Source organism: Rhynchophorus ferrugineus, unplaced genomic scaffold (assembly GCF_030347505.1).
Source record: "Rhynchophorus ferrugineus isolate W39M unplaced genomic scaffold, kcgeb_rfMv2 rfM6, whole genome shotgun sequence".
Lineage (NCBI taxonomy): Eukaryota > Metazoa > Arthropoda > Insecta > Coleoptera > Curculionidae > Rhynchophorus > Rhynchophorus ferrugineus.
The window spans coordinates 34,215,383-34,238,262 of record NW_027472585.1 but is presented as its reverse complement, the minus strand read 5'-3'; the positions used below and the strand labels follow the sequence as shown (position 1 = coordinate 34,238,262).

At 32.1% G+C, this 22,880-nt stretch overlaps 1 protein-coding gene across 7 annotated transcripts in view; it reads left to right on the top strand.

Moving 5' to 3' along the window:
- LOC143198090 (irregular chiasm C-roughest protein) overlaps positions 1-22,880 on the top strand; it is a 314,080-nt gene that overhangs the window by 56,649 nt on the left and 234,551 nt on the right. For 5 of the 7 annotated variants that reach the window (XM_076407062.1, XM_076407059.1, XM_076407058.1 and 2 more), the window contains one exon: positions 5,694-5,742. The exons of the other annotated variants lie outside the window; for them this stretch is intronic. The gene's annotated coding sequence lies outside the window, so the exon portion shown is untranslated. The remainder of the gene's footprint in view (positions 1-5,693; positions 5,743-22,880) is intronic. 7 annotated transcript variants of the gene reach the window in all.

The following is a 22,880-nucleotide window of genomic DNA, read 5'->3' as shown; positions in this document are numbered from 1 at the left end:
GCTGTTGATGGTCTTTCCTTTTTCAAGGTAGTCACTGAAAATTATTCCATGCGCATCCCAAAATACAGACACCATAACATTGACCCGCGTTTTGGAGCGGTGTTTTCCACGCTTTCGAGCGGGTTCATCGTGTGCAGTCCACTCGGATGACTATCGATTGGACTTCGGAGTGAAATGATGGAGCCATGTCACATATCGATGCAAAAATTCGGGTTTATTACGCTTTCACCTACTTTGCACAGAGCTTTCTCATACCCAAATATTCGTGAATGATATCATACACACGTTTTGTTGATTACTTTAGACTGTCTGCTATTTCATTCAATTTCAATTTACGATCATTCAAAATCATTTTGTGGATTTTTTAAATGTTTTCATCGGTAGCAACCGATCTTTTGGGCGTCCACTGCATTCACCGTCTACGGTGCTCATTTCACCACGTCTAAACTTAGCATATTAATACCTGATTATTGATTTTCCTGGGGCAGTATGCGGAAACTCGGCATCAAGCCAAGTTTTTGATTCAACTGTAATTTTTCCCTTCAAAAAGCAGTATTTTATCAACATACGAAATTCCTTTTTATCAATTTGTTTCACAACAACAAAAGTTGCTTCACTCCAAATGCTATAATTCACAAACTAGTGATCCAACAGCTGTCAAATTTACACACGCGCCTTCTGAGGGTTCGTACTAACTAAAAAACATACGGATTTAATTCTAGTAGCGCCATCTATTTGTCAGGCCGGGGACTTTTCAATTGACCTATTAAATTGTAAAATATATATTTCCAGAAAATGTTTAGGTGCCATGAGAACATTAAAAAAAAAACATGTCCTGAAAATTTCCCGCGTTGTCATAATTTGAACTCCACCGGGGTAAAACACATCAAAGGCATCAATCACTCGGCGGAGAGGAGATCGCGAACATAACTGATGATTCAATCGATATATATATTCCCTGGCGAAACTAGAAAAGGTCATTTTTCATGTAAGGGGCTCTTGAAAGGCCCCTCTATCTTTTCTAAAATATGTTCCGACTCGCTTAGGCTCCTCGCCGCCCGCTAAAATATGCTCAGACTCGAATGAATTTGTCTCAGATTTTCCGCGGAGGAATTTCGGGACCGTCGATCGTCTTTTCTCCGTCCAACTTTTCGCATAAAAGGTCGTAGACGGCGGGGAAACGATTATTATATTTCATCTTGCTTGTGCTCGTTACGTCCACAAGAAACTTTCACTAAAATAACACCAGCAGGATAGCAGGGGCGCGCACTGTACATTGTAATACGTTCGGACGGTTTAAAAATATTGTTCTTTCTGCATAGTTTCGCGGTCCGGACGGAGTCCTGGTGAAATTTAAATCGCTGTTAAAGAAGAGAATTATTTGTTTCGGTTGTAGTTTTAAACGGGCCTCTTAGTTTTAGATTTATTTTGGAGACGAGACCCTACATTTGCATTCTATTACTTTTCTATTAGGTTGTCTGGGAAACAATTACCATTTCTTATATCCCTGAAAGTTTTGTATTTTATCCAGTTCGAATTAAATTATTCTTGGCTAAGATAGATTTATTTATAAATGCTCCATGTACAAATTCCGTCCATTTTTCTGTCTTTACTCAATCCTCTTACTTAGGCCGTTTTTCTCTCTTCTGCAGTATACCCCTGATACATTCATGCCTAGATTCTCTTTACCTCTATTTTGCCCTCCTTACGCTGCTAGTGTCCCCACCAACTAAATTTTTTCTACGTACTTTTTCACTGGTTGAATATTTAGGTCTTTTCTTATATATTTACTTCTTGTTCTAACCATTTTCGTTACACCGTTGACTCTTCAGAGTTATTTAATTTCTACTACTTGTATCTTCAATTTCTCCCCCCTTGACAGTACCAGTTCCATACCCAGATATTTAATATGAGATAATAATTTGTCTATTTATCATTTATCATTGTCTATATATCAAGATATTTAAGTGCATTTACTTTTTTTACATTTTAAATTTGATATTTATTTCTTCTTGCTCCTACATCACATTAACTTCCATTTTTTTTAATTCGTTATCGTTCCATATCCTTTTACTCTCATATTCAATGAATTCTTATTAGTACATTCTGCAAAAGATTCTACTGGCATTTCTATTTTTTTACATATTTTTATACCCTATATATTATCCTAGTTTTCATCATTATATCATCCATTAATATTATAAACAATGTTGGGATTAAAAAACAACCTCGTCTTAGTCTTGTCTAGGTTTTTGAAGCTGTTTGATTTCATGTTATCCGCAATAACAGCATTGGTATTTAAACTATTAACTTCTTAAATCATTCTTAAAATTTTAGTACTTATTTCTTTTTTTGCTCTTATATGATTCATAGTATTTCTTTCCTAGCTATATAGTTTTAATCTGATTTTAAATAAATAAATAATGCACATAAATGTAACATTTTTTTAAATATTGCAGTTTTACCAAATAAATAGTTGTATAGCTAGTTTTTACGGCTATTTAATTCGCAAGCATATCTACACCCACTCTTGTAGATTGAAGGAGAAATATTCTAAGTAATTCAAATCACTCAATTGTATGAAATCATTTAATGAAATTTATTTTCAAATATATCAAAGATGATATATATTTTTGACATCTAGTTGAATAATTCTAGTGAATGTAGATAATATTATAGCGCCGAATAATTTGGAGTTCTTGGATCTTTTATAGATTATTTCGTTGTATCTTGTTGCGGTAGGCCAATGAAAGAAGTTTTGATATCTATTTTTTCTCTTTCGCTCTGCAGAATGTCTCTCTAAAACCAACCAACCTGGATGTATTGCAATGCTCTTATACTGCATAGCCTTGAATTACACCGTTATATTTAAGACGCATAAGACCTGGTAGAATATCTTAAAATAGAATGAGCTAAAGAGCAGATGGGAATATGCCAATACTGAACAAATTATCTTTTGTTCATTGTCACATTTTTTTCTTCTTCAGTTCACCCTCACTATATTACTATACACATTCTGAAGCAATATACACAAGCCATGACTTATCCTGATCTATTACAAAATAATGTGTAGTCTAAATAATTGTCGGAACAGTTTAAAGATGTGTAAAAAATCTGATTTCACCACAATTAGATTATATTTTGGACCATATTTTGGTGGCATTTTGACATAAAAGTTTTTTTACCTAATATTCTTGAAAGAGTAATTTTATCAATTTTATAACTATTTTGGTTGAAGTAATTTCAACAATGATTAATGACCGTCAGTGAAGATTTGAAGTTTATCTGATAATCTTTGATGAAGTCTTGAAATCAACATATATTACGTGTTATTATGCGAATAAATTAAGGAAATTTCCATTTTTAACTACCTTCCTCATGATAATGTTCCTTTCTTCATATTTCGAATAACAGAACAATGCAGATACAACCAGAAACGTCTTACGTGTTATTCATCCCAAGATAAAGAAAACATTGGGGTATCAAATTAATAATAACTGTCGATATATTTCAGCGCCGATGGTTTATGGGGACTGTGTTATTGTTCAGATATTGGAAACGGGATCTAAATTTGGTGCCGTTCGATGATTGGAGCGTGGCGCCGAAGCCGTTTCATATATCTCAGGCGAACCGTCTCCCCAAAAGCAGTATTTATGTAAATCTTTGATGATATCTTGATTTACCCTCAAAAGAGCGTCGTAAGGGCCCATCCTTGTTTTAATAATGATTATCTTGTCAACATTGATGAATATCTTTTACCGAATAACGTAAGCGCGGCTCAAGAAGATTTTCCTGGTTTAATGTTGCTTACGATAATAAATTAATCCCATTTCATTCATATATAACACTTCATACATATATAATATATAATATATTAGATTAAATTGGCTTTATTTTCATAGGGAATAATTTTCCAATTATAATTTTTTTTATGTAAACCAGTCAAAGAGAACTAAATCTGGCGAATAGAGTAAATATGTTAACATATCGACTGTACCATTCCCTCGATTCCTGTTTCAATACAAAATCCTAGTAATAGACCAAGGTTTCATAGTTAGTGATGAAGGAATATTCAATAATTGTATTTAATGAGAAAATAATTAATTTCAAAATGTTTATTAAGTTCTCGTTTTGAAAATAATAGAATTAATCTCCATGAAGGCTTAATAAATTATTATGAAGAATTTGCAAACCGTGATTAATAAGTTAGAATGATTGCTTTTTATTTAAATTCTTAGATTAGCTTATATTCCTCTTCTTAGACGTTATAATATACTCAGCCATAAAGAAAGAAATGCATACATAATATATAATCAAAAGTAAATATATTAAAATATTTAATGCGTAAGTAGAAGATTCAATTTTTCGATAAAATTGCAGTCCCATTTCCATTTAAATATTTATTGGATAAAAATGTTTAATTAACATAAGAATAAATCCAATGATAATAAATAGTGTTATTGAAGATTCTATCACTGAAAAGTAACATCTTATAGATATTGCAAGATTATTAACAATACATATTAGGTTTAAGAAACTTCTTTATCAGTTTATTATACAAAAACATAATTTTGTAACATTAAAGCTCGTAACTGATAAACAAGAAAACACCTCTAATGCACTTCAATCTATCTGTCAAACTGATATATTTTATCATGATTAAATTATTTGGTAAGGATTTACATTTTCCATTTGTATCTTATATAATTCTCTTCTCTACTAGAGCTAGAGATGTTTAACAATAATGCTTTGAATTTAAAAACTTGTTTTTGAAAATTTATTTAATTATTATGTTTCAATATCAAACTAAAACGTAAACCAGAAATCTTACTTTATAAAAATGATGATAACGTTAAGGATACAAATTTCAAATCAATATAGTTTCACCTTTTTATTAAATGATTATAGAGCGTGCTATTGGGAGCTCCATTAGTTAAAAAAACATCCTTAGATATTACAATATTATTAATTAAGAATCTTTGATTGAAGAACATATACTAAAATTAATATAACAAAACCTGACTACCATTATATCTTAATCTTGAAGGCTATTTAAGTTACAGGGAAATATATTTTAAATTTACTTGAAATATTAATTTATATTACATGTAGTAACGAATTAATACGAAATCAGATGTTTCCGTTACATGTTAAGATTTCTTGAATAAAGCACCAGGAAATTACTTAGAAACTGGTTTAATTTTTGCATCAATTACTGCTAAATTATTAATGGAGAAGCAGTAAATTTTAACATTCGAATACTATGATAAATCCAGAACTAAACAGCGAGTTTCGAACAAGTCAAGTGCGTTACTTCGCTGGGGTCCTAATCAAACAAACTTTACAACAGTTCCTGCGGCGTTACAATTAACCTTCAAAGTACCCGAAAGCAAAATCCTGCTATCTCCTGTTTTACGTACGCCGAGAAACAGCTTCAAACTGCAAACCGACGTTATATCTGAACCATCTCCGCTATTTGTTCGTGCAACAAAAGCCAGCAACTTTTTCCTAGTGAAAATCACGTACTCCTTAACAACGTTGAAGCATGTGACGCTATTGCAGATATCTCGAGAAGTTGTAGAAAAGTTTACTCTTTCATATTTTTTTCTTGGTATTTGTACCGTTATCTAAAATGTTTTCATAGTTTTGTTTATAGAGATTATATCTATTAAATATTTAATATTTTCTTTCAGGATCAACATCAACAGTCTCAGATTGATTCCATGACTCGATCGCAATCAGGTAAGACAACATTCTCACTCATATTTCATCGAAACTCGTTACTACTTAATAACCAGAATTATTTTAATACTATTTATTTAAATTCGTATTATTCAGATCTAAGATTTCAGACCTAAACTTCCATAGCATTTCATTTCTATACTCCCACTGGTGCACTCCACATACTTTCAAAACTGCATAGTTTTCATTATTTAACTATATTAATTATATAAAGACCTTCGTTAGTGTTGGTATCGTAGATCTTTGTGGAAGTCTCCATTTTTAATATACCATGGAGCATCAACAATTCTGCGAAAAAGTTGATTTTATTAAGTTCGTATCATTTTGTTATCAGATCCCTTTGGGCATGCCCAAAATTGCAAAAACTATTGGTCCACACTGCCTCCAAAATGTGTTTATGCTATAATAATTTATCGTGGAGTGTACATTCGGATCTTTGGCCAAGCAACCACGACATCTTTTAAGCTCTACTAACATATTTCTGCTCCTTATTTCAACATGATTTTTTCACATCAGCTTGGTATCCAGTGGCAAATCCAAGTATTTTGCTAAACATTCAAATGAAATTGCTCTATAATCAATCATCACTTGCAATTTGTTGTATATGAAACTCACATATTTAGATTTTGTAGTATTCAATTTTCTATACTACTTCTTCTATAAGTATCCAGCATGTAATTTTATTGACAACTGTTTTTAATCTATTTACAGTTGTCTCAATATTGTTACTTGTGGCAGGTAGTGCAATATCTTCAGCAAAGATGCCCATTGTTACTCCTTCACATTTAGGATTATCACTAGCACAGAGTAAATACGAAGTTGTTTGAAGGAGACTAACTTGTGGTACACCCGAATAGATGTGCTTCAAATTTAAATATTCCGTACTGTATTTTCTATATATCTTTATAGGATTTGAGAATATAAAATATAGGTGAATATATCTTTATAATAACCTATACCATCAGATTCCTACTAGTAACTATATAGATTAATATAGAAGAAAACATAACTTAAGAATCTGTCACCCATCACCTATTTTTAAAAATATGTTTCCTTTATCGAAACCATTTCTTTTTAAATATCCACTTTTTGTAAATCCTCAATATAAAAGTATGAACAATAAAAGTATGAACCTTGTATTTTAAAATAATACAAAAAGGGCTGCATTTACTTTTTTAATTACAAATAATTATATTAGAAATACTTATTATTGAAATTCATGACGATATTTACTTTTTAAATCATGTATCAATTTTGATATATCCAAAATAACATCTCTAAAATAATATTTAAACCAAATCATCATTAAATATAAAGTCCTATTCTCATATATTCAATATACAGATAAATTGTCAATAATTCGATATAAACAAATAAATCTCCAAGTTATAATCATATTATATATTCCTGATTAAATAAAATCGAGTTACCAAACGAACACAAGACCTTGCGCACCGCTCCTGCTGTTCGTCCCACCACACCTCGCCGAATTTTACCCACGCTTTTCGACCCACCCCAACTCATGCGAGGGCTCGAAATTGAAATCGCATCGCTACAAATCTCGATCGCTATCAGTCCTAATTGGCCTAATCTGGCAAGTTGGCCGCTGACCCGGAATCGTTAGGAGCAAAAAGCAACGGTCGAAGAATGCGAGGCCCGTGGCGGATAAGCCAGGAGATAAGGGTCCACCCACTGCGTCGTACATAACAGTGAAGCGAAGAAACAACCACCGTCCTGCAGCATCAGCCATCTGTTGGTGTCGTCCCGTTGAACACTGTGATCTGTTGATATGTTCTCCGTATTTTTTTTAGTTACTATTTCATTGGAATACAATGACTAATTTAAAACTAACTGCGAGAGTTGCTTTTATATTTCGGTATTTAATATTAAAATGTATTAAACATTCATGTATCTATTATAAAAGTAGTATTACAAAATGAAATGTATTTTATTAAAATCATAGATTATTAAAATCATTCATGGAAAATTGTGTTTTTCCACCAGTAAATGGAACAACCACCATCCTGCAGTACCATCCATGTGTTGGTGTCATCCCGTTGAAAACAAAACCGTGACCTGCTGATATGCTCCTCTCGATATTTTTTAGTTACAATTTTATGTGGAAAAACGTTTCAAAAGTTTAAAACTCAATAAGAGTGTTGCCTTTTATATTTCGGGATGTCGCATTAAAATATTTTAATAATTAATTGATCTATTTCAAAACAAATATTATATACAAAATGAAATGTATTCTATACTTTAAGTAATCACATTTCACGGGAAATTGTCTATTTCCTCTAATAAATCAATTAAGTTTTGAACAAAACTAATTATACAGTCAAGTGGGATGTAAAATCAATTCTGGCGTATTGTCTTTAGATTGCAACAAGGTATTTTAATGTCAAGGGACTACCAAACGCAGATTAATTGTACAATGGCGCTATATTGTAATTTGCATTGATTTATATCTGAAATTGAGAGTATTTTGAAAATATTTTAGAACTATAACGGAGCTGGCCTCTGATAAGAAATTAAAAAACGTATGATAAGTACATTTTTAGGGATTTCATTACATTCTTTATGTAAAACAACACAATTTTAATTCTATGAATAAGTGGAAAGAAATATTTCAATTCTAACTCGATCATTACGCTTTTCTTCTTTAATAGGAAACTATTTTCTACAATTATATTTTGATCTTATTAGTGAGAAGATAGAGGTTAACGCAATTTATTAATTTAAATGGCTTTATTGTGTTTCAATATACTGTGTGCCGGCTTGGTGGCGCAGTGGTAAAGGCAATGGGACGGTCCTCCTACTGTTGCGATAGCCGCGGGTTTGAATCCTGCTGGGGCATGGTCGTACATATATGTTTGTGATTGTTTAGAATTTGTGAATATTATAGGCAAGAGTGACATAAAATCCGACAAGGAAAATGATCCCAGTCACGCCAGTAACCAGGCTGGGTAAGACCGGATGTCTTTTGGGATGATTTCAAAATTTGTCACTCGCCAGTCGGCAGGCTTAATGCTGAGGACCGTGGTTCGGAGCCCACGTTAAACTTTAGGTCCAGTCCAGATAAAACCATAGTTGGTAAAAGGAGACCTTTAAATATATAAAAAAAATACAATTTTGCATGCGATTGAGGTAATGTGGTGTCATATCAAGGCTGTACGATCTCTCCATTAATTCGATCTTTCGCCCAATCAATCAGATGATTGTTCGGACCCATGTGTGAGAGTTTGCATTGTCATGATAAAAAACGGTATTTCCTAGTCCCTTCATTTTTCATATCGTACGAAGCAATTCAGGTAAACAAATGGCTGTGTGCTATACATAATTCACCGTTCTATGTTGTCTAATAGCACGGTTGTCATGATTTCAGTTGCATTTGGGTCGTTTTGGAAGACTTATACAGTCGACTGTTGTTTTGTTTGAGGCTCGTACACATAGATGGCCATTCTATTTTCAAGATCGAATATTCCTCACCTGTGTAGATATTACAAATAGCTTTTGATGCACCGTGTTCTTGGCCAGTTCTCAATAAATTTACACCAGCATCATTTTGAGCTTTTGTCAAATTATTCGGGATCCAACAGGAACCAATCTTTTCACAGCAAAATGTTTATTCAATATCTTCTTTAAATCTTGATAGAAACATATAGAAACAAACTCGTATATTTAAGTGTTTTAAGAAGTTGTAACAACCTTGAGGCATATCGAATTTTATATCGTGGAATAACGGTCTACAAAATACCCAGAAATATAATCCCAGATGTTGAACACGGGCGGGGTGCCAGCAGCGCCAACTAGAACCCAATAACGAATAGCTGGCGGCAACCCCGAGACGTTTATCTCGGATGTTATTGAAGCGTACTTTTTCAATTCATTCAGTACTCGACTAGCGTTTGGTTTAGACGTGCCTCCATCGACTGCCCAAGCCTCGTCTCCAGGTAACACCGCTGCCATCCGTTTTATCTAATTGTATTTTTTACATTTTATTATATTGCCAATAAATAATGGTCACATAATGAAAACACCACTGTTTCACCGAGCCACATCAATTACCCTAAAAAGTATTCGGGAAAATAGATAATCCCTGGATAGGATAGGGTCTAGAGTGCAGAATGCACCAATCTATCTTTCTCATCAATAATTTTTATTTTAATAATTTTTTTATATACGAACTTTACTAGAATAATGTTTAACAATAAATTTGGGGACGGTTTTTGAAATAATAATTCAATAAAAACACTAAAACGTAAATCAAGAATCCAAAGCTTCGTCTTTTCATTTGGGAAATAAAAGGAGAAAATCGGTTCAATGACATGATATTATCGCTTCGTTAGAAAATCCGAAAAGCCTATTTTCCATCGACACAAAAAACGGCGAATTCCCAACGTCTCAGGAGGGAGGTGATCGTATTTTTTTGGCGCGCCAAGTTCTAAACAGATTATAAAAATTTAGACTTCATTATTAAGTTCTGCTTTATTTTATTATTGTTTTTTCCGCTCGGCTACCCCTCGTAGTCGATCGGAACGAGAGGAAAAAAAGGGTTGTCGGAGCGGAGTGGGGGGTGGGGTTGGAGATGTTGTCAGACGGAGACTGCTGATAAATTTGGCGTTTTTTCTCCTCGTTTCACTTCTTTATTATGCAAATTATTTTGCGTCGTTCGAGTGTGAATTTTTAATTTCGTAATTCGGACTCTCCGGCCTCTTTGCCACTCGCCTCGGATAAATTCGAAATTATTAAAATGCAATTACTATGCAATGAATTTATCAGGTATTTACCTTAGGAAAAATTTCCTAAAAAAAATCAAATTTGTTATTAAGCGTCGGCCGGTGGAGAAAAGAACGAAATTCGTCCGAAATGATAATCAGTTTATTTTTCGACGGAATGTATTTTGATGGTTTCCACGGTCTACATTGATTTTATCATTAAACCTGTTTTCTTTCCGGGCGGGCCTTTCATCAAAATGTTCGGGCCCTCAATCAAAAACATTCGAAATGGGCTTTATAATGAATGAAAAATATTATTGTCCAGGAGAGAACAATAATATGGTTCGAATGGATGAGGATTTGTTTAGGTGATACATTTTGGAGGGCCTGCAAAATATTCTGTTAGTGTTTCATTTCTAATATTAATTTAATGATTGAAATTAGCAGTATAGGAAAATGTTAAGTATAAGAATTGTATAAGAATTTTTGTAGTTTTTTATTTTTTTTCCATTTTCATTGAAAAATAAACAAATGATAGACACACAGAAATAATATCTGATGTGGACCAATACATTACCTCATTATTTCCTTATTAATTATTATTTGGAAATTTAACCACTATTTAACACCTTTGTTGGCAACAATTTCTTTCAAACAATAGTAATACCACCACAAAAACACGTTATTCAGCACTTATTTCTACATCATAGCATAGCAACCACGAATTTCGAATTAACTCCTAATATTTAAGTTATTACATATTAGTTTATTCAATTACCTACTTTGTTGTTTACTTGTTCGTTTGTTTATATAGTATATATTAAAAATAAGGTCATCATTTACCATTATGCCTTCACCTTTTTCTGGAAAGACTTCGTTAAACAACAACGAAACGCAATCAAAGTTCCACTACGTTGGTTATGAAACGTTGTAAACGCTGATTCAAATAGATTAAAATATAATCGTTACATGTGTCTATATATGTTAATATGTTTAAAATGAGAACTGGAAGTATCTTTATCGAATTAGATACATAATCAGATATAATATTATACTATGTAGTGTTTGATTAGAGAAAATTAGTATAGAGTGGAGTTTAAGAATATTACTTTATACATTATAAAGTATTCGATATACTTTTACATAAATGAATTGACCTAGTGATCTCAGTTAAAAAGAAAAAAATTAATTAGACTTATAGTTTAAGAAATGAGTGTATTTTATTATTCAAAAAGCATTTTATAAGTCATTTCGTTCTTAATTTATTGTAAGTCCTTTGGTAGGAGGTTTACTCGAAACACTCCTTTTTCTATGCTCAGCTATGTTGTATATACAACAAATCCAAACTAATCTAGTCTAATCTAATGAAAATACTCTAATCTATCCATTGATACTATGGTAAGCTTTATTTCCATGCATTTCATTCACGTTACATAAAATCAAGACTACCCTAATACATTTTCATATTTAAACTATAAATAAAATAGATAAAACAGACAACGAAATGTATTAAAAAATAAATCGAAATAGGGACTGTTTATTATGTTTTTAACAAAGCAAATATTGTTTATAAACAAGACAATCCAATGAGTGAATAATTGGTATATATTAATAATAGTTAAGAACTGATAGGTCAACATATCTACGCTCTCAACTAACTGATAATAGAACATATTTAAAAATATATACAATGAGGTTCTATTTTACAAATTGACCTTAATTCTTCTAAAATATTCTAAATTATTAATGGATTGAAGAATATAATATATAAATGCGAAAGAAAATTTAAAAAAATTGAATTGTTAATAATAGCTTTTGCAGGTGATGTAATAATAATAATAGTTGATAGGCTAGAACACTTACAGACAATCTTAAGCATATATAATGGAATATAATACCAAGAGAATACCTAATGTGAAGTAATTCAAAAGGAAGCATGACCTGAATTTGGCAAATGATATTCTGGGTTAGACAAATTCTATGTATGTATATATATAATTTATAATATTACTTTCTTATTCACTGACAATGAATCTTTGAATTTATAATGAAATCCCTCTATATATTTCATAGTCCTTAAAACATTCCAGTCTCATTAAATAACAAAAAGTTCTGTTCTCCAAGACAAAAACAAAAATTGTTATTAAGCGCAAAAATGTATTCATTTCTTTTCATGTCTATTAAATTATAACGAAAGAACTTTAACCGAAGAATTCTGATGGTATCTGTAACTAGGTGACATGACATTAATTTTTGTTTTTCCCATTCCGCTCTATCTGCTTTATTCGCTCGCAATTCCTCCAGTTTCGTACGGCGTCCGAACGGCCACTATCTCGTGAGTGGCAACTATATTTTTTGCTCTCGAATCTATGTCAAGGGTAGATCCGCCGAGATTGCATTAAATTGTGAAATGAACAAACACCGACCGGTAAAACCCACCGTGTAACAAAAACAAACAAGAAATCGAAGAAATGCTGCGTTTTCCTCCTCATATATTACAAAGCTATATTGTCCGACATACGTTGTCATATCTGAGCAATGGATATTCAATTGTAACTGAAATAATTAGTAACAAAATTATTTCATTAAGTGTTTAGTGATATACCACATTGTTAGATTTTATTTTCGACATATGTATCGAAATGTGTATTTTCAAGATGGATGCAAATTGCAACTGTAAGCCGCACTGGGAACTGTAACCGTTTAAAGTCGAATGGTACGTCGTTGGGAATCATAGGGATGCCTGGAATCAAAATGTCTTAGATCAAAAGGAATTGATTTGCTTCAGTTATAACACGCTGACCATTGCAGAATTATTCGAAATGTTTAATATTGGAGCTTAATTGGTTTGCATGCTCAACGGCAGCTTGTGTGCGTAATCAGCTGTTCGACCCTCTTCCAATAACGTAGCTGCAGTTCCATTTTCCGATAGAATTGTAGGCAGAATCAATACTATTAGAAATATATCTTCAAACTTTCGTGGGCCTATCGTTGGTATTTTTTTGTTGCCAATATAAAAGGGGAACGTTTCTTTGAAGGGTTTCTCTAAAGGCCTCTGAATCGTATTTGACTTCGCGTCTCAACGGTTAATAAATGCGCACTATACAATTCAGCGTTATCATATCGACACAAAACATTCAGTGGTCAAATATCAACGATTTGTTTGGTATTATAATTGACTGAAGCGAATTGAACATTGTTGCAATTCCATGGGTGCCATTTAGCATTGTTTCGCACTTTACGTTGCTTGTCAGTTTATCAGATTTCTGGGACCTAAGTTGGTAGTTAAGTCCTAAGTCTAATTGGTCTAATTTGAGGAAAAAAAATTAAGTGAAAATAAAAATTACCCACTAGTGTTCTGTATAATGATATATATCACGCATTAGTGTATCAAACTTACAGAGATCTGTATTAAATGAACTAACTGCGATAAAGAAACTAGTTTTATCAAGCTCAAAATTGGATACACTTCTAATCGAATGGGCTGAGCACTAAGAAAATGCATGATGCACCTGTTAAACGGCATTTATCATGACCATGACATGAACGAATTGTCAAACATGCGAAGGTTAAATACGTAGACATACATAGAATGCTATCTTCCATACAAAATTTTAAACTAAATTATGCGCTTCAGAACTGGAGAGAGCGCCAGAAACTGGAATATTTTAGCGAGAAATTTATAAAATATATTTTAATTTTTTTTATTTATAAAAATACGTACATAATAAAATCAATATAAATAAATTCTACTTAATATTTGAATAGAAAATTAAATAAAAAATATCAAATAAATTCTATCTAATCTAAAAATTGACGTTTAAAAAATATGTAAAAGTTTTCATTGCCACAATAATATAATTTTATATGAGAGTATACTGGACATTTTGTGTTATACTAGAATAATTGAAGACGTTACACTTTATGTATATAAATCAGATCCTGTTCAATCAACATTTTCACAAAATTTGATATGAATACGCATGTAATTTGGTTTGTGAATTCATTTTTCATTTCATTTCATTTTTTAAAGTAGCAACATTTCAATATAACATCTACAAAATATACTGAGAAATATTTTTAATAAAAATTATTAAATGTTTTTCTCTCCTATATATTTCTTGAAAGTATGCGGTTGAAGGCGGTCAAATAGATTAGATTTTTCAATGATTTTTTTTTAATTTTTGCCCTTTGATGTCCTATTGACTGCTCTCATACGCCAAAACAGGCAAACTACAATTATTATTTCTCTTATGACACTGACCTGATGAGCATGACCTATACAATTGATTTTATTCAAAAAATTTCACTATTCATTAAATAAATAATACACAATAAAAATTCATTCAGTTTCATGAATATTCAAATATACATTCAACAAAAAATCCGGCCCCATGTTATCCTTTCCAATCGGTAGAGGGCCTGCGAATAGACACTGACTAATAAAAAAAATACTTTTTAAATTGCAGTTGAGAATTGCATTTTTATTAAGCAATGCTCTTCCGCATGTGGGTCTATAGTCCTCCAATCTGAAATGCAATGAACAAGTCCTTTTAACATAGGCACAATAAGATCTTGAAATGATTTCCATTCGAAATTCCATCATTTTTGGGCTTTGTTTAAAAGCCATTTAGGGCTTAGAACAGACCTAGTGCCTTTGGAAAATTATTTATCCTGGAACCTTACACTCTGGGACGAAACATATTTATTTTATCTTAACTACTGCAAAAATGGCGTAACAAAGTGTGAGTTATTAAAAAACCTGCTTTCAGTAAAACACTTCAAAACAGAAGTGTATTTTAAAGTAATAACGTTCTAACAAGTAATAATTTCTTAGTAAAAACTACAAAATCAATGGTGAAATACCTCAAATTGTAAATAAAATATAAGAAAACTAATATTATCAAGAATTCCCAGTTAAATCTTGTTCAGACAAAAGCACAGGCCAAAAAAATCTGTCATTTGAAATTTATACCTCCGGCCCTCTAGTGTTTCTTAAGTATGAATAAACATATTCCTATCCATTTAAGACTCCCTTCTAAGAAGAATTTTTCTATGATTAAATACTAATTAAGTTTTCCGAATTTTCCAACTTTCTGAGCAATTTTCGTATTAGCAAGTATTACATAACTTAAAAAAGACGAATGAAACCGGTAAAGTCGTTCGCAAGTTATGGCGTGAACAAGAGAAATAGAGATTCATATTTATATATAGAATGTGCATCTCACTCAAAATATAACGTTCGGTTCGGTTCTAATTATCACGGTGTGAAACTGAAAGAGGCTCAAAGAGGTAAATTCGAGTTTCGACAAACAAATTAGGGCTCTTTTCTCGATGAAATCCCCCGGTACTCTGTCGGCGTATCGCGAAAATAAGTAGTTATTACCGGATGTATTCGCGTTGTTCCATGGCTTTCGCCTTTCAAAGTTTATTTTCCAAGGAAAATTAATCCTCTTATTCCATTCGAGCGTTAGCATCTTTAAATTCCCGCCCGAAAACACTTCAAAAGTTTTATTAGAAGACGTCTTACCTTTGTTTCGTCCCGAGACGTGATGTCAAAAAGTTTTCATATCGAAATTGGGTTTACGGCGAAATAATAAGCCAGAAACTACCGGCCCCCGTTCCTCTCATTATAATCAAAAGTTTCCCGTCGACGATTCACTGACGGCGGTTACGAATCATCCAATTTACTTGTTGAATATTCTGAGTGATTATAATTAATTTATCGGCCAGGTTTCCTTCGAGATAAAACGTCATTTTTGTCTCCTTCGCCGCGTTCGTATTATTATTTAAATATAGCTTCAATGTCGATACTTTTAATAGATCGGTTACATTCAGTCATGATGAGTTATTTTTAGGTGATTATATTTATAGTGAGCGCCTTCACCATTTGGTTCCATAACATCAGTGTAGAGAACTTGTAGACAACAAATTAATATTACGATGATTATTTTACCGATAACTTCTCTTAGTTTTCTTCGTACGCCAATATATTGGTACTTTTATAAGAAAAAATAGATACTCGAATACCGATGAATTTTATTACTTAAAGTAATTACTAAGGCGCCTTCACCATATGATTCCATAACACCACTGTAGAGGATGACAACAAATTACTATTATGATGATTATATTACCGATCACTTCTCTTGGTGTTCTTCGTACATCAATATATTGGTAGTTTTCTTATTGAAATATAATCAATTTTAGAATATCCATGAATTTTATTACTTAATGTAATTACCAAAGCGCCTTCACCATTAGGTTCCATAATATGACTGTAAAGGATGACAACAAATTAATATTGTGATGATAATTTTACCGATCATTTCGTACATCAATACATTGATTGCATCAACTTTTTTATACTAATTTTGAAGCACTGTGCTTTTGTACTAACGTCACACTATCCCAGCCCAAATGGTGGTAAAAAATTCAATATTGAAGAAGAGCAGATAGCAGATTTTCTGGCCATCTCCAAATATCTATAGAGTTCACTGTATCTGAAGTGTCCCTGGTTCCACTTATTTGGTCGTTAATACTACTACTTAACACTTTGTTCTGAAACTCCTGAATTATGTCGACATTGTTCTTCTTGGCACAACCCCAAACCCGGAGACCTTATTTATATATGGGCTTAAATATTTACTTATACAGCAACAATTTATTGTATGTAGATAGAGCGGAATTTCACCCAAGAAGCCAATATATTTTATCTAAATATACTAACCAGTTCTTCTTTGTTCCTTTTTATTATATAAGGCTTCCAGCAATATTAATGATCCTATAAATATATTATTGTGTTAATATATGGATACACATACGTACAGTTGGATATTATTTATTCTGATAATTGATTTCCCATTGGTGTAATTGTTATTTCATATCAATTATCATTTCGGTTCCTTCTTCGAATTTTTTTGGTTTTATGTTAAAATCTAAAATCCCTGTAGCTTCTTAACTCAAGTTATTTATTATTACTAAAGTTTACTCTAATATCAATATATCAACAAGCAATGAACAATTTTGTAGACATATTATGCTTTTATATTTTATAAATAGCAAGTTGTTTAATATGATATAATTTTGTTTATTTATGGTTTTATTACAAGCAAATAAGCTCCAACAACGTATAAAATAGATGGTCTAATATTCAGTAGAGACAAACCAAAATTGTCAAAATAAATTAATTTTATTTCAAGTAATATCTGCGCACTGTTAATGTAAGTCACTTCAAATTGGTTGAGACTTTCGAAACTTGTATTAATTTATAGTAACAGGACAGACATATTAAAATAACTTCTACCATATACGTGTTGAGCTGACTTGAAGATATAAACTATATTCAAGTTAACAGGATTAATTTTTAGTCATTTAATTCCATGTGCATCTTACTCACTTGTTGAATTAATGCTCAATCATATGTCATTTGCTGTTATATGAAGTAAACCAAATTCTCTCTTGTGTACTAAAAGTATATATGATGCTAACGAATGAAACATCGTGAACATTCTTCAGCTATTCTACCTGATTCAAGGGCGAGAACTTCCGAATCAATCAGTTTCAGCTTTTTTTATAATCGACAGGACAAGTACTTCAAAGTAGTTTAGTATATTGATATTGATTTATAACTGTGGCCCAATGGGGAAAACGTAGGAGTACTCATTATATTATGATCATTGCTATGAAATGGAATAATTACTATACGCCCCATTATCATTCATTATTATATAAATAATATGTCATTGTCCCCATACGGATAATGAAACTCACAAATTTGATTCAGTTAACATTACAGTCGTTTAACTTCTGGTCGCTATGAATACGCAATCGACTAGAGTAATCAAAGGTACAAAGTAAAATACAGCGAACATGCCAATGTGATGAATTATCTACAATAACCGCCATAATCAGGGAACATGGATGCACATTACACTGAAAGGCGTGAATAATGGTGGATATTTACTCGAAGTTAAGAATAATGTGCTGTAAATTTGCAACTTTTTTAAAGTAAATTGACGAAAGCGCTGTGAAAATATCTCCTTAGAATATTATGATTATGAGAAAATTTTTATTATCATTAATAATAATATTTTGGAAGTAATTAATCATAAAACTATGTCAAAGATGATAAGCCTTACAGTAAATAAATAAGAATAAATATTAATAATCCACCGTTTTGACCATCTGTTGTTATTACTTCTTAGCATCTTGACTTTTAACAATTTTTGAATTGAATAGATCGCCTAAATCATTTAATAGGATAATTCAAGACGCCGTAACAACAGAGTATTGAAGATCTTTTCTTGAAGAAGAAAGAATTAAAAATAAATCGCTCTGTTGTCATTTAGTTACTTGTGCTACCTGATTTTTCAAGTACTGGTCATGAGAATGACATTTTATATAAAACAATGCTATCTCTAAATTGTGTTGTGAGTTGGAACACCTACCAAATTACAACTGATAAAAAAGGATGCCTGGAAGTGGATGGAATATTTTCCATTGCCGCAAAACCGCTATTATTACTAATTTAACGAGACAAGATTTACCGTTGTGTGTATGACGTCTGCGACCGCAAACCATTTTGGCCAATGAACAAAATCTGACTTTATTATTATTAAAACCGAAACCGAAATTCGCCATAATGTTTAATTAAAGTTTGCATTATGTCTGTATGGATTTACGGACGCTGCCATTTGAAATATATGAAGCTCATTGTTTCCAAAGCAAGACAGCATCATTTATTAAGCGATATTCTGCTGACTCTAAGCAAAATTAAACAGACTATATATATTTGCGATTACAACAGGACTGTACATCTCCGTAGGTTACTCTGTCTAGTGTTGTTAGTGGATTTAAGGAAACCAAAATTTGAACCCAAGAATTTCTTCTCCGTCTAAACCCTAAAGTCAATCAGCGGTATTCCAGAACTGTTCTTTGTCCATATCTAATTTATTTCTATAACTACAAATTATTATAAATAATCATTATTAATATAGATACAATTACTGTTATTGACTTCATTTGGCGGTAATATTATTTTATCACTTTATACTTATTTAGCAGACGTCTTAGTTTCCTGTGATATATTCCACGATTTTTAATAATAATACTACTATTCTTACATTTAATATTTTGACATTTTCATTCTCCAATGAACCATCAAAAACAAACAAGAACTGTAGAGATGAGATTCTGTAGAAATATTGTAAAAGTATAGAGGTGGTTATGAGAATTAAACACGGATATTACGTGGAAACTATATATATATATATATATATATATATATATATATATATATATATTATACATATTTTAAAGTTTCCTTTTACCAACTATGGGTTTATCTGGACTGGGCCTAAAGTTTAACGTGGGCGCCGAACCACGGTCCTCAGCAATAAGCCAACCCACTGGCGAGTGACCAACTTTAGAAATCATCCCAGAAGACATCCGGTCTTACCTAGCCTGGTTACTGGCGTGACTGGGATCATTTTCCTTGTCGGATTTTACACTCTTGCCTAGAACATTCACAAATTTTAAACAATCACAAACATATATTTACGACCATGCCCCAGCAGGATTCGAATCCGCGGCTATCGCAACAGTAGGAGGACCGTCCCATCGCCTTTACCACTGCGCTACCAAGCTGGCTACATAATATATTGCTTGTGTTATTATATTGAAAACAGTTAACAGGGTTTAAGAAAAATGAAAAAAATTTAATATTTTAAGGAAACCAAGTATGCGTTACTAAAGTATTTAACCAATTCCACTTCTATGATCAAAGTGATAGTTCCTCGGGATTTTTTCATCAAACCCCATTCATATTATTCAAATCCCATCACATTCGCGTGATTTAGCTTCACGGAACGTTTTCCTAAACGAAAAAATGTACTCCGAGAACATCGTTTTACATTCACTGAATTAAAATCCAATCAATGTAACATATTAATAGCTTCTCCAAGAATAGAATTTAACAAATTCGGAGAATTAAAAAAAAACATTACGATAAATATATTGTTTCAACACTGAAGGGAACGAAATAAATATGGGAAAAAATAAACCAATATCTTTTTATAACTCTTGAACATTTTTATGTTTATGCAATTATGTTTTTATTTTTTTATTTAATTAACTCTAAATTGTACGCTCATATAAGACAATGTATATAGGATATATTTTAAAGCCTGTTTGATTTTCGGAGTGAAATCAAATTGTCGAATGTGGTCGAAAGTTCCCTTCCAATATTGCTAATGGCGGTTTTCAATTACATTATAACTGATGGGGCACCCAAAAGTATTCCTTCGTTCCGTACGCCCTTAATGTCATTTTTATTGATGTCTATTTTTTCGGCTCCAGTTTGTTTTAATCAATTAGGCAGCTTTACGTTGACCAGTCTGTTATATGCCGTCCACAATAAAATGTAATAACCGGGCGTTTAAAAGGAACATATTTCACTACGTTTGAGGATATAAAAGTCTTTGCTGATACTTTCTCATTCATTAAACAAATGGAAATAAAATCAATATCGACATTATGGTGATTATATGACGATCATCTTAACATTTTACTTAACTATATATTAGGTCCTTTCTCTGGTGCTTTTTTTTCGACCAGCGATATCAACGATATCTATTTGTGAAAATGCGAAATATAAGTAACTACCATTATTTTGTCATAAAGCTTTATAAAATTATAGTTTCCCATGTAGTATTATTGAGTTCATGGAACATCAGCGCTCACCATTATATGGAGACGTCAAAATTACATTTTCAACTTACATTACTTTTTAGAAATTTATTATAATTCTGCTACGTCATATACCTATTGTTGGTTTTGCTTTCTATGATTCAAACGGGTGATTTTAATGTAGATGTCACAGAATAGAGAATAAAAAAAAACTCGAAAACAACGATTTGTTCAACCAAGTTTAAATTTAAATTCTTAAAGAACCGTCAGACGTTTACATCTGTTAGGAAACATCGAAAAGGAAGGAAAATCGCTATCACGTGACTGAAAATGTCATTTCGAACCATTTCAACATTGCGGCTTCATTCATAGCCAATAAAACAAAGAGGAGTTTTCTGTGGAATATTGTGACTGTCGATGAAAGATGGATCTACTACGACTATTCCAAACGCAAGAACTCGTAGGTTAATACAGGAGAGCTATTTACAATAGGGAATAGAAAAATATAAAATTAAATATATTTCTTAAACATCTTAAAAATCGGTATTTAATTTTAAGTAATTAGTTTATTTTGATACTTAATTGTAAAGGTTAGTTTTTTTTTAAATACCGATATGTCGAAATATCGATATTTTTCTTAGTGGCCGATACCCCTAATCTACACTGACACTAAAGCGTAATATTCATGGCTATGTGAGAGTCCTCGTGTGCATATGGTGAGATAAGCAAGGTGTAGTATACACGAGCTTTAAAATCGAAATAAACTGTAACTCCAGACATTTACCGACGTCAACTGAACAAACTTATCGTTGGGAAAAAGTACTGAATAGAATATTACACCACAAGGGCCAAAAGTTAAATTTTCGGTCCTGTTCACGACGAGTCCTGCTCGAGATTTCAACTTTTGGCCTGCGTGGTGTATACGATTTTCTTTCATAGCCGGTCGAAAGTACGGTTTTAACATTCAAAACAACATTGATGATTATTTTTAAGGTTAGAGGTAGCAACGTTAATGACAGCGGTAAACAATTTGTTGTAGCGACAGAGAAAATAGTCCCTAGTTACGAGTAGGGCGCTGGTGTACCTCTCACAGGGAGTAAATGTTTAAATTTATTCCCTGTTATTAGGGACGAAAGTACGTACTTTCGACGGAGGTATGAAAAAAAATATGTTTATTTGTAAATTAATTTGATTAATATGTATAGTCAATAAATTAAATTATTTTAAAAAATTATCAATATACACCCAGGCACCTAGTATATAAGCTTTCCAACCATTTCCATTTCCAACGTCACTAACGTGACTGAGTATCCAATATATGGATAAAATGATAAGGAAGACGTAGACGCGAAACGTTATTACCTGATAACTGAAAAACCGTCTGTGGGAGTGTCTTATTATAATACAGAGACCCTCAAAGCTGGAGGATGTTATTTTCCACGTATTGAGCATTATTCGGTTGTTTGTTCGTACTATTCAACATCCGGAAATATTCAGGGAACGGAACACACTGAAATGGAAGGAACATAATACGGAATGCGTCTTTTGTTGATGCAAGCGAATGGATTAATTTAAATATACAAACAAGTCGTTGCTAGTGTCGGCGATATGGTACAAGTATAGAAATAACAACGGCTCGCAGTAATTTCTGTTATAGTAAGGTTTCTAACAATAACACCGCTGCTTATTTCTGAACATACTTTGCGCTGTAATATTTTCATTTTATGGTAA